The sequence below is a fragment of the Poecile atricapillus genome, chromosome 19 (assembly GCF_030490865.1).
Source record: "Poecile atricapillus isolate bPoeAtr1 chromosome 19, bPoeAtr1.hap1, whole genome shotgun sequence".
Lineage (NCBI taxonomy): Eukaryota > Metazoa > Chordata > Aves > Passeriformes > Paridae > Poecile > Poecile atricapillus.
The window spans coordinates 2,586,832-2,602,967 of NC_081267.1; the positions used below are offsets into that span (position 1 = coordinate 2,586,832).

At 49.5% G+C, this 16,136-nt stretch overlaps 1 pseudogene; it reads right to left on the reverse strand.

Moving 5' to 3' along the window:
- LOC131586324 (zinc finger protein 850-like) overlaps positions 1–16,136 on the reverse strand; it is a 505,482-nt pseudogene that overhangs the window by 60,912 nt on the left and 428,434 nt on the right.

Here is a 16,136-nt window from a genome sequence, read left to right on the forward strand (position 1 = left end):
AAATGGAAATGATTCATGCTAACTAAATTGTAACTATTTGGAAAGTTATTATTAGGAGCAATCAAGGGAATTAGTGTTACAAGGCAGATGTACCCCCTGTACAGATGTTACATGTTAAAATTAAGGTACAGGATGTAGTTTTGAGATAAGAAATGTCCTAAGACAAAATCGACCTTGAGATGGATAAAGTTGGAATGAATTTAGGCATAGGGCCTGAAAATTATAAAACATAAGACTAATTAGTTGAGCACAATGCTTACTTACATAACACAAAGCTTAGGACGCACACACAGCCTGTAAGGTTATCCAGATGACAATGAGGATGAGTGTAAGCCTTCATCCAAAATACCACCAAAAGAAGACAGAAGACCCTCTAGCAACAAGTGAAGCATGCACCATGAAGAATAGTGATGAAAAATTAAGGAATCAGAAATTGGAGGAGACTTACTGGAAACATGAATGAATATGTATAAGTATACAGTATATAAGTTTAGTTTGAATTGTTTTGTTTTGTATGTGAGGTGGGGTGAGAAGCCCTCTCCGTACCCCAGTCAGTTTTGCTCATGCTTTAATCATATTTACTGGCAAGCTATATTCATATATATATTCATACATATGAATAGTGAATAGTGAATTTAGTGAACATGAATATATTCACTAAATTGTACTCTTTTACTAAATTGTATTCCTTCTATATCAAATTGCTGTTCAATCCACTAAATTGTATTCTTTTATTCAATTCACTAAATTGTATCTTTTTTTTTTCTTGTTATTAAACTACTGTTAACTCAATAGCCCTAGTTGCCCAAATTTCAATTTCATTTATGACACTGCCCTTGGGTGAGTTACAGCCACAGCGAGAGGGAGGAGGAGATGGTCCCTCCCATGGCTGCTGCTGGGTCCAGACATTTGCTGAGATAAAGCTGAGCCAGAGCTTCAGCATCTCTCCCAAAATCACAGAATCACAGAATGCCTTGGCGTGGAAGAGACCTTAAACCTTAAGTGAACCTTATCATTCCACCAACTGCCATGGGCAGGGACACCTTCCACTATCCCAGGCTGTTCCAAGCCCTTTCCAACCTGGCCTTGGACACTTCCAGGGATCCAGGGGCAGCCACAGCTTCTCTGGGCAAGCTCTGATCTCTGCCCAGGTGAGCAGGGACAGGAGCCGAGGGAACGGCTGGAGCTGGGCCAGGGCAGGGCTGGGCTGGAGATCAGCAAAAGCTTCTTCCCCCACAGGGGGCTGGGGCACTGCCCAGGCTCCCCAGGGAATGGGCATGGCCGCGAGGCTGCCGCAGCTCCAGGAGCCTTTGGCCAGCGCTGCCAGGGATGCACAGGCTGCGATTGTTGGGGTGTCTGTGCAGGGCCGGGGGCTGGACTCCATGATCCCAATGGGTCCCAGATCCCAGCTCAGCCCCTTGTGCAACTCTCACCCTTTGGCTCAGCCTTTGTGTCCCCTGGAGGCGCTGGCAGAGCTGATGGGGTGGGGCAGGAGCGGGGCAGCCCCAGCGTTCCCCTGGCAGTGACACCACAGCCGGGGCAGCCCCAGCGTTCCCCTGGCAGTGACACCACAGCCGGGGCAGCCCCAGCGTTCCCCTGGCAGTGACACCACAGCCGGGGCAGCCCCAGCGTTCCCCTGGCAGTGACACCACAGCCGGGGCAGCCCCAGCGTTCCCCTGGCAGTGACACCACAGCCGGGGCAGCCCCAGCGTTCCCCTGGCAGTGACACCACAGCCGGGGCAGCCCCAGCGTTCCCTCCCTGGAGATGCTCCAAGGGAAGTGTCCAGAGCCGCGTCCAGTCAGCGGAACTGAGCGGCCACTGAGCACCCCCGGCCTGGGCTGCTGTGGATTCCTCTGCAGACAGCTCGGGGAAGGTCCCCTTGGCCACCCCCACAGTGCCACAGACAAGTGTCACACACAGTTACAGAGCTCTGCCCAGAGCTGACGGGGAGATAATTTTAAAAAAACCCAAAAATATCACCACGGAAAAGAGAACTACCTAGCAGAGCTGTTCCAACGCTTCAGTTGAGAAACCTGCATGCATACAAGACCTGGGGCTGCAAAAAATGAGGCTTTATTGGCACATTTGCAGAAAAATCAGGTTTAGGACAGGCCATCAGCAGAACTGTTCTCAGCTGGGTGAAAAAGGCCCCTTTGGCAGCTGCAGGGCCATTGAAAATGCAGACCCTCAGGCCATGGGGGAGAAAAGGGCTCTGAATTCCCCTCCCCTGACACACAAACCCTGCTCCCAGGCTGCTCCCCACACAGGATTCTACTGGAGGACTGTGGAAAGCTGAGAGTTGGCTCTGGCTTCTCCATGTTCCATGTCCTAAAGCTGCCTGGGAGAAGAAATTTAGGGTCAACTCCACTGGCACAATCCCTCCTGGCCCAGGGCACAGCCCCAGGAAGGTCTTTGCTCCTCCCTTGGCCCTCCCTGAGGAGGCTGGCAGGGCTTGCAGGTTTCTGGCATTTGTCCTTGCTGCCCCTCACATCCCACTGCCCCACAAAGAGCCCCGAGCCACCCGTGAGGGACAGGCCCTGCTGTGCCAGGCCTGGGCTCAGGGCTTGGCCTTTCTGCTTCCTCCAACCCAGCCAGGGCTGGCTCAGCATTGCAGTTCCCTGTGCTGTGCCCCAAGCTCGCTCGGGCCCTGCTGGAAAGGGACCTGAGGTACCTCGATCCCCTCGGGCAGTGCATGGGAGAAAACAACAAACTTCTCAGGAGGGGGGAACAAACTTTCAGCTGCAAACTTTAGAGAGTGAGGTACTCGGGAAATCATAAATCTGCATGCAATTAGAGGAAATCACTTCACTAAGCACAGACTGAGCCAACTCGTCCAACCCATCCAACTTCCAGCCATCCAGATTTTGAAAACTGGAAGTAAGGGAAGGAGAGAGAGGGACAGAGATCCACAGTCAGCCTTGGATTCAGCGCCATCTCAGCTGCTGTGAGCTCCAGGGCCATGGCACATGTCAGTGTCACACCCATGTCACAGCCTCACCTGCTCTGCTCCCTCTCCCAGCTGGGGTTTTTGGGGTGCCAGGGGCTTGGCAGCCACTTTGGGGCTGGAGCAGAGGCTGCAGTGGCTGGGCTGGGGCAGTGACTGTCCCACCTAGGCAGAACTTGCTCTGCCCCCAAACACACCCTGGAGATGTCTGGGGCTGTTCATCATTTCTCTGCTCTCCAGCACCGAGGCAACGCACTCTGGCTACAGCTCTGAGCTCGTGCCCATGGCAACCAGCCCTGGCAATGGGGCTCCATGGAGCTGCTCTCAGGAACACCCCAAGAGCTGGGGAGTGCCCCAAAACCACCTCAGAAACGTGAGATACCCCAAAATCTCTTCAGGAATGTGGAATATCCAAAACCTCACTCAGTAATGGACACACCCTCCCTTCATCATCCCCAAAATTTGGCTGTCTCATTGCAGACCCAACCCCATATCCCCAGTCCCAGTCCCAACCCATCCCATCACTGCTGGACATCAAGACCCCCTTCCCAAGCCCGATTTCCCCCATTTCACACCTCCCAAACTCCATCCCATCCATCCTGCCCCACCCAGTGCCCATCTCACCCCTCCTGATTTACATCCCACTTCACCCAGTCCCCTTCCAACCCCATTCCACCTGATGCCTTCAGAAGGCTGACCTAGAACAGAGGCCGGACAGAGTTAAGAATAAAGTTTATTAAAAGGCCTTCAAGGACAGACCTTGGGCAGTACAAGAGCCTGGAAAGGGCTACACCCAAAATGGAGCAAAAAATAGTAAAAAAAAAACCCAAAACCAACTCATCACGAGGTCTCACATTTTTAGAACTTCAGGTCCATCTGCATATTTGGGTTCATTGTCCAGTTATAGCTTCAGATGACGAAGTCCTGTCCTTCTTGTTTTCTCTCTTCAGTCCACCCTTGTTTAAACTTTTGGGCCTGAAACTTGTGATAATTGTCCTTGGTATCAAGCTAGAAAAGGAATGGTTTTGTCTACCTACTCTGTGAAGAGAGCTCACTAACACTTAACAGGAAGTTCAAAAATAAAAAACTAGGCAGCATAGAATTTGAAAGATATGAAAGCTAAAACTTGAGGCATCGCACTCTGAGGGGCTGTGGACTCCAATAGTTTTGAGTGGGACTGTGCAGTTTTCAGTGGCATTGAGTGGTTTTGAGATCACAGTTCAAACTCTCGTTGCTTTGAGTGCCAAAAAATGGAGAAAACTCCACCAAATAGCTCCACAACACCCAAGCATTTCCATGAATACCAGATAACCTTGAAGCACTAGTAAAATGTGAGGCTCTAGATGCCTTTGATGAATTTGTAGACTTTTACCTAAATTTTGTCTGTTTTAAAGGGATGAAGATGAATCAAAAGATAATCAGAACAAAATAAAATGACCACCAGCCCAGTGTGTTCCCAACACAGATCACTGGGAACGTGGGTCATCAGGGCTCCGCACAACGTGGGTCCTCTGATGGAGGATGGAGCTGGAGCAATGCACAAAGCTCTTCCTGCACTTGGGGCACTTGCAGGGCTTCCCTTACCGGTGCCTCTGTTGGTGTTTGGCCAGGTGAGAGCTCCTGGAGAAGCTCTTCCCACACTGGGGACACTCGTAGGGCCTCTCCCCAGTGTGGATGCGCCGGTGCCTGATGAGGTTGGAGTTGTCCTTGAAGCCCTTCCTGCAGTCAGGGCAGCGGAAGGGCCTCTCATCCGTGTGAATCCGCTGGTGCTCAAGGAGAGTGGAGCTGGTCTGAAACCTCTTCCCACACTCACCACACTCGTACGGCTTCTCCCCAGTGTGGATCATCTGGTGGATGGTCAGATGGGACCTCTGGCTGAAGGTCATCCCACATTCCCCACATTCATAGGGCCGTTGCCCAGTGTGAGTCCTCTGGTGCACGGTCAGGCTGGAGCTCCGGCTGAAGCTCCTCCCACATTCCCCACACTCATAGGGCCTCTCCCCAGTGTGGATGTGCCGGTGGGTGACGAGGTTGGAGTTTTGCTTGAAGCCCTCTCCACAGTCAGGGCAGCGGAAGGGCCTCTCATCCGTGTGAATCCGCTGGTGCCTGATGAGGTGGGAGTTTCGCTTGAAGCCCTCCCCACAGTCAGGGCAGCGGAAGGGCCTCTCATCTGTGTGAATCCGCTGGTGCACGAGGAGATGGGAGCTGGTCTGAAACCTCTTTCCACACTCGGGACACTCGTAGGGCCTCTCCCCAGTGTGGATGCGCTGATGGGTGATGAGTTGGGAGCTCCAGCTGAAGCCCTTCCCACATTCCCCACACTTGTAGGCCCATTCCCCAGTGTGGATCATCCGGTGGCAGATCAGGGTTTTCCTCTGGCTGAAGCTCTTCCCACACTCCAAGCACTTGTAGGGCTTCTCCCCATCCTGAAGCTGCTCATGGACCACCAGCTCAGAGCCCTGGCTGGATCTCCGGCCGCCTTCCCGGCACAGGGTGGGTCTTTCCTCCTCAGAGCACCCTGGGATGGGTTTGGAGCCCCTCCTCCTGTGGGATCTCTGGGGATTTTCCTTCCTGCTTGACTCCTGCGCTGTGGAGCCGCTCAAAATGGTCTCTTCCATGAGGTTCTGCCATGGGGATTTGTCCTCCCTGGTCTCCATCCTCAGCTCCTTGTCTGGGGGAGGAAGGACAAGGAGAGGATGGGATTTGCCTCCGTGCCAGAGGGAAGGGGAAGGAGATCCCCCCAGTGCGTCCCCGGCAGGACGGCGTCGGCAGCGGGGTTGTCCTGCAGCTGGGGGCCAGGCTGGGCTGGGAGATGGAGCAGGAGAGAGGGGGAAAGGGGCACTGACTTCCTCCTCACCTGCCTGGGTGTCCTGGGGCATCTTCCTCTTCCTTGCAGCTGCCTCCTCCATCCAGCCAAGATTTGGGAATGAGAAATCCTGGATTGGGGAAAAATACAGTGTATGAGCACATTGGATTAGGGGGTTTGTTCAGCCCAAGTCCATCTCTAGAAGTCACCAGCCATCCATAAAAACCTCCCAAACACCAAGATTCAGCCCTGAAAATACCTCCCAGAAGTTCCCCATCTCTGGTCTCTCCCTTTGGTGTTCAGGGGTTCCCCCCTGTCCCAGCTGCTGGGCGTCACGCTTGTACTCTGTCTACTCGATCCCTGCCCCCCTGAGGCTGCTGGGAGTGCCAGGAATCCAAAAAGTTCCCCCCATTTCAATCTCATCAATAAGGGATGCTGGGACTCCCCACGGTCCCCCCAAGGGGCATTTTCCACTCAGCTTTCGAGTTCTTCATTCTCCAAACATCCCCTGAAAAAACCCAACCCAGGGACCCCCCAGGATATCTGGGCCGAGCTCGCCCTCCCCGGTCACCTGTGGGATGGGGGATGATGATCCCACAGGTGGGGGCTGTGAATTCAGGGAGTGCTCGACCTTGTGGTTCCTTCACCTTTCCCTTATCTTCCTTTGTCCCTCCTCTTCCTACTGCTCCTCCTCTTCCATCCCTCCTCCTCCTCCTCCCCCAGGAGCAGTGACACCCTCGGTGCCCCGTTCCCGAACCCCTCACAGCCCACGGCAGGAGCGGGGATGGAGCCGGGACAGGTCGGGATGGGCAGCGCGGGGCTCTCCGCTGCTCCCACCCGCTGGGGACGGGGGGAACCCGGCCCGGGGAAAAGGAGAGGGAAACTGGGAAAATTGGGGGCTGCAGATCCAACCTGGGGCTGGCTGGGGACCCTGGCTGGGGACTGCCAGCCCTTGGGGCTCCTCTGGGGAGATGCGGGAGGGGGGAACACAGAGAGGGCTGGGGGATCCCAGGAGCGGCAGCACTGGCAGGGACTGGTTTGTACTGGGATAACTGGAACCCTACTGGGGTAACTGGGAATGAGCACAAGCATGCTCTGGGCAGCTGAGATATACTGGGGATGTCTGTGACCATAACTGGGAACAGCTGGAACCACAGTGGGAGAAACTGGGAGTGATTTGGACCATGCTGAGGTGGACTGGGACTATTCCAGGGACAACTGGGATCATACTGGTAGGAACTGGGAAGAATTACAACTTTTCTGGGATCATACTCAACTGGGATCATACTGGGACACAGTGGGAGCAGCTGGGTCCATGCTGGCTGAGACTGGGATCCCACTGAGGGTGACTGGAATCATACTGGGATTGACTGGGAGTGGCTGTGAGCAACTGGAATCATGCTGAGAGGAACTGGGAGGAGCTGGGAATGACTGGGAGCGTGCTGGGGCTGACTGCGATATACTGGGAGAGACAGGGAGTCCCAGGGATCACACTGGAGGCTACTGGGGTCATACTGGCACTGACAGGGAGCAACTGGGGCCCCCTGGCCTCATACTGGGAGTGACTGGGATTAGACTGGGAGTGTGACGGAAACTGGAAAATTGGGGAAAAAATGGAAAAAAGCCCAGGATAAATTCAAGGAAAATTGAAGGGAAAATTCGGGGAAAAAACAGAAAAATATCAGGGTGAAATTCAAAAAAATCAGGGAAAAATCAGGAAGAAATTGGGAAAAACAGGGGAAAATCTGACAAAAAATTGGGGAAAACCAGGAAAAATTTTGGGGAAAAAAAAGAGAGAACTCAAGAAAAAAAATGTGAAAAAACTGGGGAAAAATCAGGAAAAGACAGTGGAAAAAATTTGGGAAAAATCAGAAAAAATGGGGAAAAAATCAGGAAAAAATAGGAAAAGAAGGAAAAATCATGAAAAACCAGGAAAAATTGGAAAGAATATTTGCGAAATCAGGAAAAAAACTGGGAAAGAACTTGGAAAAAATGGGGAAATACAGAAAAGAAAGAGGAATAAAAACTGGAAAGTAATAGAAAAAAACCAGGAAAAATCAGGTAAAAACTAGGGAAATTTGAGAAGAAATTGGGAAAAAGCTAGAAGAAATTTGGGAAAGGAAGAGAGAAGAATCAGGAAAAAATGGGAAATACATGAAAAAAATTGTGAAAAATTGTGAGGAATGAGGGAAAATATCAGGAAAAGAAAGCCGAAAAGACCCTGGGAAAAATCAGGAAAAATCAGGAAAAAATTGGGAAAAATATTGGAAAAATGAAGGAAAAACCAGAAATATCTGAGAAAAAATTGCAAAAAAATAAGGAAAATAATTTGGAAAAAATCAGAGGAAAAATGTGGAAAAAAAAAGAGAATCAGTGGAAAATCAGGGAAACAAACAGGAAAAGGATAAAAAAATCTGGAAAAATCAGAAAAAATAATGAAAAAAATCAGGAAAGAATTGGGAAAAACCAGAAAGATTAGGGAAAGGAAAAGGGAAAAATCACGGAAAAAAATGGGATTAAAGCAGGAAAAAGCACAAAAATCAAGGAAAACTTTAAGAAAAGAAATGGGGAAAAATTGAAAATAAATTAGAAAAATAACAAAATAATGAAAAAAAATCAGGAAAAAAATCAGGAAAAAAATCAGGAAAAATCAGGAAAAATCAGGAAAAATCAGGAAATAATGGGGAAAATCTGGAAAAATATTGATCAAATATTGGGTAAAATCAAGTAAAGAGAGGGAAGAAACCTGGAAAAAATCAGGAAAAACCAGTAAAGAAATTAGGAAATACGGAGAAAAATCAGGGACAAATTGTGAAAAAAAATGGGGAATAACCAGGAATAAATTGCGAAAAGAAGAGGGAAAAATCAGGAAAAACTAAGGGAAAATCAAGAAAAAAATTTAGGAAAAGAATTGGGAAAAAAACAGGGAAAAATCAGGAAAAGAAAGAGGAAGAAGACTGGGAAAAAATTGGGAAAAATCAAGGAAAAAAAAAATGAATACAAGAAAGTGGGGAAAAACTTTGTAAAATTGGGGAAAAAAAATTGGCAAAAAACTAGGAAATATCAAGGAAACAAACAGGAAAAAATCAAGAAAAATTAGGAAAAAAAGGGAAGTATTTGGACAAATCAGAGGGAAAAATCAGGAAAAAAAAATGAAAAAAATGTGAAAAAAATTCTGAAAAAAATTGTGAAAAATCAGGAAAAAAATAAGGAAAAGGGAATAAAACCTGGAGAAAATCAGGGAAAAAAATCAGAAAAAAAAATGAAAAAAATTGGGGGAAAATCAGAAAAAAAAATGGGAAAAACAAGAGAAAAAATTGGGAAAAAATGGGAAAAACCAGAAAAATTATGGAAAAATTTGAGAAAAAGTTGGGGAAAAGACAAAAAAATTTTGGGAAGAGTGAAAAATCAGGAAAAACAAAAAAATCAGGAAAAAAATGGTGAAAAAACTGGGAAAAATTCAGGGAAAATCAGGAAAATTAATTAAAAAAAAGAGAGAAAAGAATTGGGGAAAATAATGGGGAAATTCAGGAAAAAAACAGGATTAAATCCCCCTATCCCATTTTTCCATGGAATCTTGGGAATTGCCTACCTGGGAGGTCATAGAAGAATTTCCAGACCTGGGAATCCAGGGAGTGGGGAAAGGTGGAATTGCGGATGAACTGGTCAAGATTTTTGGGAAGGTAAGATGGCCTGGTCCTATTCCAGCTTCCACAATGTTTGGATGAATCCCACTCCTCCTTCCGGCTAGAAATCATGGAAAAATCATGGAAAAATAATGGGAAAGCTGTGATTCAAATTCATGGAGTTTTGCCCCCAAAGCACCCTGTTTTCCCGCCAAAATTTCTATTTTTCCCTGCCAAAATATTAATTTTTTGGAATAATTAAATGGGGAAGATTAGGGGGAAATAGGGAAAAATAGGATGGAAATGGAGTAAAAATGGGGGAAATTGGAGTGAAAATGGGAAAAAATAGAGAAAAAATGGGATAAAAATAAGGACAAATGGGATGGAAATGGAGGAAAAATTGAGAAAAATGGGAGAAAGGAATGGAAGATGGGGATAAAATGATGGAAAAATGAGATAAAACCAGGATAAAAATGGGGGGAAAAAATGAGGGAAACTGGGAGAAAAATGAAGGGAAAATGGGAATAAAAATGGTAAAAATGAAGTGAAAGTGGGAGAAAAATGGAAGAAAATGGGGAAAACAGGAGAGAAGATGGGGAACAAACTGGGGAAAAATTAGAGGAAAAAGAGGGTAAAATGGGGAAATGGGGAAAAAATAGATTAAAAATGGGAAAAAAATTGGGAAAAATTAGGACAACATGGAGAAAATATTGACTAAAAATGCAGGAAAAAATAGGAAAAAATCAGAAAAATTAAGAAAAAATTGAGGAAAAAATAGTTAAAAAGGGGGGAAATGGAGGAAAAAAGGTGAAAAATGGGTGAAAACTAGGGGTAAATAAAAAAATAGGATAATAATGGGGGGAAAATATATGAAAACGGGATAAAATGAGGAAAAATGGAAAAAAATAGGAAAAACCAGGATAAAAACGGGAAAAATTTGGGATAAATTGGATAAAAATGTGGGAAAATGGCGATAACATTTGGGAAAAATGGAGACAAGATGTACCCTAATAGGGAATGACTGGGAGTGATTTGGCTCAGCCTGGTGCTGAGGAAACTGGAGCCACACGGGGGGAGCAACTGGGCTCATGCTGGGAGCAGCCACTGCCGGCACCGGGAGCCCCGAACCCCTTTCCCGGCCGTGCCGCCCCTCCAGCCCCAGCACCCCCCGCCGGGGTCCCGGCAATCCCAGGGGTCCCCCCCTCTCGGGGTCCCCGCTTTGCGGCTCTGGGGCTCTCCTCTCTCTGGGGTCCCGCTCAGGGAAGCTGTGGCTCTCCCGGGGCTCCCTAAAACCGGGGTCCCCCCGCTCCCACCCGGTCCCCACCTGGCCCCGGCAGAGCTCGGGGGACCTGCATCCCCCCGACCCCTTTCCCGGGGCTCTGCCGCCACCGGGACCCCCCAAAAACCCCAAACCCAGGGACCCCCGGGGTATTTGGGGCGAACTCCCCCTCCCCGGGCACCTGCGGGATGGGGGGCGATGGTCCCGGGGGACTGCGAATTCAGGGATCGCCGGAACCGCGCGGTTTCTCCTCCGCTTTCCCGCTCCCGCTTCCCGCTGCCGCTCCCATCATCCTCCGCGGCGCACAATGAGCTTGATGCCAGCCGGGACTGCATCTCCCGTCATGCCCCGCGCCTCACCGGAACCCATGGGAGTTGCGCTTACAACTCCCGTGAGGCTCCGCGGCCCCATTAAACCGTATTATACCGGCGCCTACAACTCCCATCATCCCCCGCGGCCCATAGATTCCCTGTTACAGCCACCCAAGTGCTCCCCCGGACCCCGAATTGTCCCACAGAATCCCTAAGTGCCCCTCCAAGTGCCCACCCAGCTCTCCCAAGTGTCCTCCAGACCCCCAAATTCTCTCTAAATTCCCTCCCCAGACACAAAACTGCCCCAAATGTTCCTCAGAAAAGTCTCTGTGAACCCCTAAGTGGCCCCTTTTACCCTCTGTGAGAAAATGATAAAAAAGATGATGAAAGGAATAAAAATAGGAGTAATTAGCATAAAGAGGGAGAAACAGTGGTCAATTAATTAATAAAGGGAATTGTGGTACTTAGAACCAAAGACCAATAATGGTTTTTGTTCCTAAAATTGTATCAATTCTTTTACATAAATGCAAAAACAAGGTTATAAGAATACAGAATAATATTATTATAAAAAGTAAAAATTTATTTTTATAAATTAATTAGATTTCAATGATAAACAAAAATTGATAAATGTTCTCAATGTTTTGGGATGTCAGTCCCAGGTGGGCGATGTCAGACATGCTGAGGCTCGGGGTGAGGAGCAGGTTGTCCAAACAGGGGCAGCCCACAAGGGGCTCATTCTTCTCTGTGACCAGACCTCCTCAGGAGACATTCAGCATCAGGATTGTAAAGAGGAAATCGTGACCTCCTGATCAGTACACAAAGATGTTTTACAGTTTGAACAGTAGAATGTTGTCACCGTAAGGTGCCTTCTTTGCTAATGTACCTCATGTTGTGTCATGTTTGGTAAATACCAATGTTGTTGTACCAGCCTTGTTAATGCCACCTGGCCTTGTCTATTGCCTCTGCTGCTCCCGGCACCCCCCAATGGCACCGATGACAGCACCCAGTGTGTAGATGAGCCCAACTCCCATGGGGGGTAGCACCCAGGAGAAGTGGGATTAACATCCAAAGACCCCTAGAATCAGCGAGCCATGGCACAAACCAGACTCCAAACTACACTGAGGAGCAATGGAGAACATTGAGCAACTGACTGATGTTCTGGACCTTGTTGCCATAACTAAACAACATTTGCTATGCATGACTACCCTAGGTTTACAATGAGGCAGGGTCTTCCTAGAGACTCTCCTGAAGACGGAATCCCCATCTCTGCCCTGTGGTAAAGCTGAACATCTCCTCCTCTGGGTTGTCCATTGGGAGCAGCAGTGGTCGAGCTCCCCCACCTAGAGCTGCCCTCAATAAAGGCATTAAAAAGGAGCTGCTCTCCTTGCCTGCTCTTTTCAGAAGGACTGAGCCCGTGGCAGAGTGACCCACGCTGCAGCACTGTGAGGGGGCTGTTCCCCATGGGATGGACTCAGCTTGGAGAAGTTCCTGGAGAAGTCTCCGGTGGGAGAGAGCCCAGGGTGCAGCAGGGGAACGACTCCTGTCCCTGAGCAGGGGGAAAAGCCCCGGGGGATGGAGTGACCATGGCCCCATTCCACTGCCGGGGGAGGAGGCACAGCTGGGAGGAGGGAGGGGTGGGGGGAAGCTGGTTTTAAGCGTTTTCATTTACTTCTCATGATCCTGCTCTGAGTTTTTGGAGTTTTCTGCCAGAAATCTCTCTCCTCCCCCACTCATCCACAGGGATTTGTGGCAGTTTTCCCTTTTAGGGGGAAATCCGAGTGATGCCCTGATGCTCCTAATTAGAGGTGGGAGAAGTGAGGCTCCAGGGCTTCCCCCTGAGCTGGAGACACCGAACACCCAGGGCTGGGAAAGGCGAGCCGGGAGCTGCGGAGAACTTTGTTTGTGTTGGGAGCTCAATGGCGGCTCGGGCCGGGCCCGTTCCAGGGCTGTTCCTCATCTCCGCCCTTCCCCTCACACAGCCCGGGGGGCCCTGAGGGCGCGGGGCGGGGCTGTGCCGTGTGCAGAGCCCGCCGCTGGCTGCGATTGGCTGCTGCTGCCGTCACTCGTAGTTCTGGCGTGCTCTGATTGGGCAGAGCGGGGACAAGCCCGGCCCCGCTGGCGCCCCCAGGGCGGCCGTGGGGCAGGAGAGCCGCCATTGCCGGAGCGTCTGTGCGGGCCCGGGAGCGGCGGCAGCAGCGGCCGGAGCCCGGTGAGGCGGCGGCGGAGCTCGGAGGCGGCCCCGGCCATCGCAGGTGGGAGCCGCGCTCGGTTCTGCGGGGGCTCGGGGCTCGCTGCGGGCCCGGGAGGGGGCGGCAGGGGGCTGTGGCGGGTGGGTTGTGCCGTGGCCGGCCCGTGTTGGCCCTGGCGTGAGGGCGCTGCGGGAGCGGCTGCCCGCGGTCTCCTTCCCGCTGCGGCCTCGGCAGGAGCCGGTGCCGGAGCAGCGCTGGCTCGTCCCGGTTCGTGTCGGTAGCCCGGAGGTGGCTGCGCTGTGCCCGGGGCTGGGCGAGAAAATTCCCGGCGCCAGAGGTTTGTGTGGCCAAAGGAGCCAGAGGAGTGGTGTGCAAGTGACTTTATTGCTGCCCAAAGGGAGAGGCCATGGGGCATTTGCCGTGCGCTCTCTCCAGTTGCTGGAGGACGCGGCCTCGTTTTTGTTCTGATTTTCCCGGCCGCGTGTCCCTGTCCCTTTCCCCACTGGCGGAGGTGCTTGGAAGGTTCAGACTTCCCCATCTGCCTCCTGCATGTCCCGGTACCCCCCGCTTTTGTAGAACATGCGATATTGATGGCTCTGTTAAGTCTTTGTTCTTCTGGAAGTTCAGGAATTTAGCGGGACTTTGTCAGAGCAGCGTTCCTTGTCAATTACTAACATTTTCTGAAACTGATGCTTTCTCCCATTGCTTCCTTATGTACAAATCCATATCTGCAAGCAGATTCACTCACTGACTCTGTTTTTTCTTCCTGGGTGTTCTTTGATTTTGGGATTGCTCTCAGTGCCCTCATTCGCTGTCCTTTTGTAGCCGTTTGTGGCTCAGGAGGCCTGGCTGCCCCCTGCATCCCCTTGCTCAGCTGCTGAATGAGCTGCACTCATCAAGGTGTCCTGCATGGTGAAAAGATGAGAGTTGCTGTAGAACATAAGAGGAGAAACAGCATTCCTTTAACCCATGGTCTGCCCGGGAAACATGGAGATGTGTTCTATTCCCATCTGTTCCATGTTTGGACCAGTACACGGGCTGCTTTCTTATTTCCTTGTTATCTGTTTCACCTCTTTTCCTTTGTGATCTATTTGCCAACAGCAGTTTGAGTCATTTAACTTTTCACAAGCTGTTTCTTTTTTTTGCTTAAAGATAATCTGATCCCATCCCATGGTGAAATGTTGTGTTCTTCATCTGAGTGGATTGGTTGGGAAGAAAGTCAGGAACTGGAGCTGTCTGGTTGGGTATTAGTTTGAGGACATCCTGTAATCTAAATATGCCATGGAAATGATAAATGGGTTCTCTGGCTCCTGATATGAATTTGTCAGGGTTCCCAGGGGCTGGTCCGTGGTGTTGCAGGATTTGTTCTGGTGGCCGTTCATCTTTTCCCCATTTTTGGGTGCTCCCTCCAGCCAGGGCTGCATCAATTTTTGGCTTTTCTCTAATTAAATCAGCTCATACTTGGATTCCCAACTGATTTCCCTTGGGGTAACAAAAACCCCAGTGCTCTAATTCACCCTGGATAACACAGAAAGTGAGAGCACAAGTTAAGGTGGGGACTGGGATGATTCCCGCCCATTTTTTATAGTGAAGTTTTCACAACAATCTCCATTTGCTGTTTTCCTTTGCAGCTTAACCAATTTCTGTGTCAGTCAGATATCCTCACCATGGGCTCTGCCTTTAGCTGTGCAAATTCCCCCTGTGCCACCAGGCAGAGCTTGGGGTGAGGGGCAGAGGAATTCAGCCCAATTCCTCCCCCAGGCAGGAAGACCCTGGTACATTGTCCAGGCTTTGCCCCAGAGGTGTTAATTTGCATTTCTAAAGCTCCTCTCCTGGCTGCCTGGAATGAATCTTCTCTTCCTGGGGAGCCATGGGATGACTCACATGAAGGGCTCCCTCCTCCATCTGCTTTTTTTTTTTTTTTTTTTAACAATTTTCTATTAACTCTTTCCATTTTAAAGGGCTACCTTTCAAACTCTTCTAGTTTTCAAAATGCAGGTTAAAGGTGAACATGGAAAAACCCATACCATAATTTTGCTATCACTAAGAGCCACGCACAAACATAAAAACAAAAATTAGAAAGCAATCAAGTACTTTCTTTTACTTCTCCTCTGACTAAAAACTGATTCTCACACCCCTGGCCCAAACAGAACTTACAATATAAAAGTAGAATTATTACGAAAAATTCTTCTAATGGTGTAATCCTTTCACTGAAACTGTGAAAAGCAAAAACTCTCCAACAGTGTCTTTAGAGAAATAAAGCATTACTTGATTCTGAACAGAATCATTTCAGCCACACATAGTCTGCATGTGCAGAGAAAATCATTCCATGACATGTGAGTTTTACCAGATGTTTCCTAAACTTTATACAGTCTGAACCTATAGAAATCCATGGGTTTAATATTCATTGCTTTCAAGTTGTGGAGTTCTTAGTGTTTGGTTTCCTGTTGCACCTGGATTTCTGTGCCTCTGATGTGAATTAGGTCTGCATTCCTGGATTTCCTGCTCAGCCTTTTCCAGACCAGGTGTCTCCAGCTGTGCCAGGGCAGTGTCTGGGGTAGATGTTGGTTGATGTTTGTGCTGGGCCTTGATGTTTTGTTGATGGTTGTTGTCTTTGTGGGAATCGTTTGGGCTATTCCCAGTCTGTTGAGATGTTAAGCTCATCTCTGCTGAGTGGTGGAACATCCCTTAAAAAAACCTTTAAAATTCCTTTCCCCAAGGCAAATGCAATTGAAGCCTGACTGGAGAAATCAAATAAAAAATAATTTTACACTTGGTATATTTTCCAATACTCTAATCCCAGCCAGCCCAGAGTGTAATTGAGAGCCAGAGTGGAATTCTCACGGTGCCTTCCCCAGCAGCTGTGGCGAGGGCAGGCACAGAAAGCCCTGAAGCTCCAGCAGTGCCAGCCAGGATTGTCCCGCAGGGGCTGGAGATGCCAAAGGAGGGTGCCCAGGCCGAGGATTTCAGCAGAGGATCT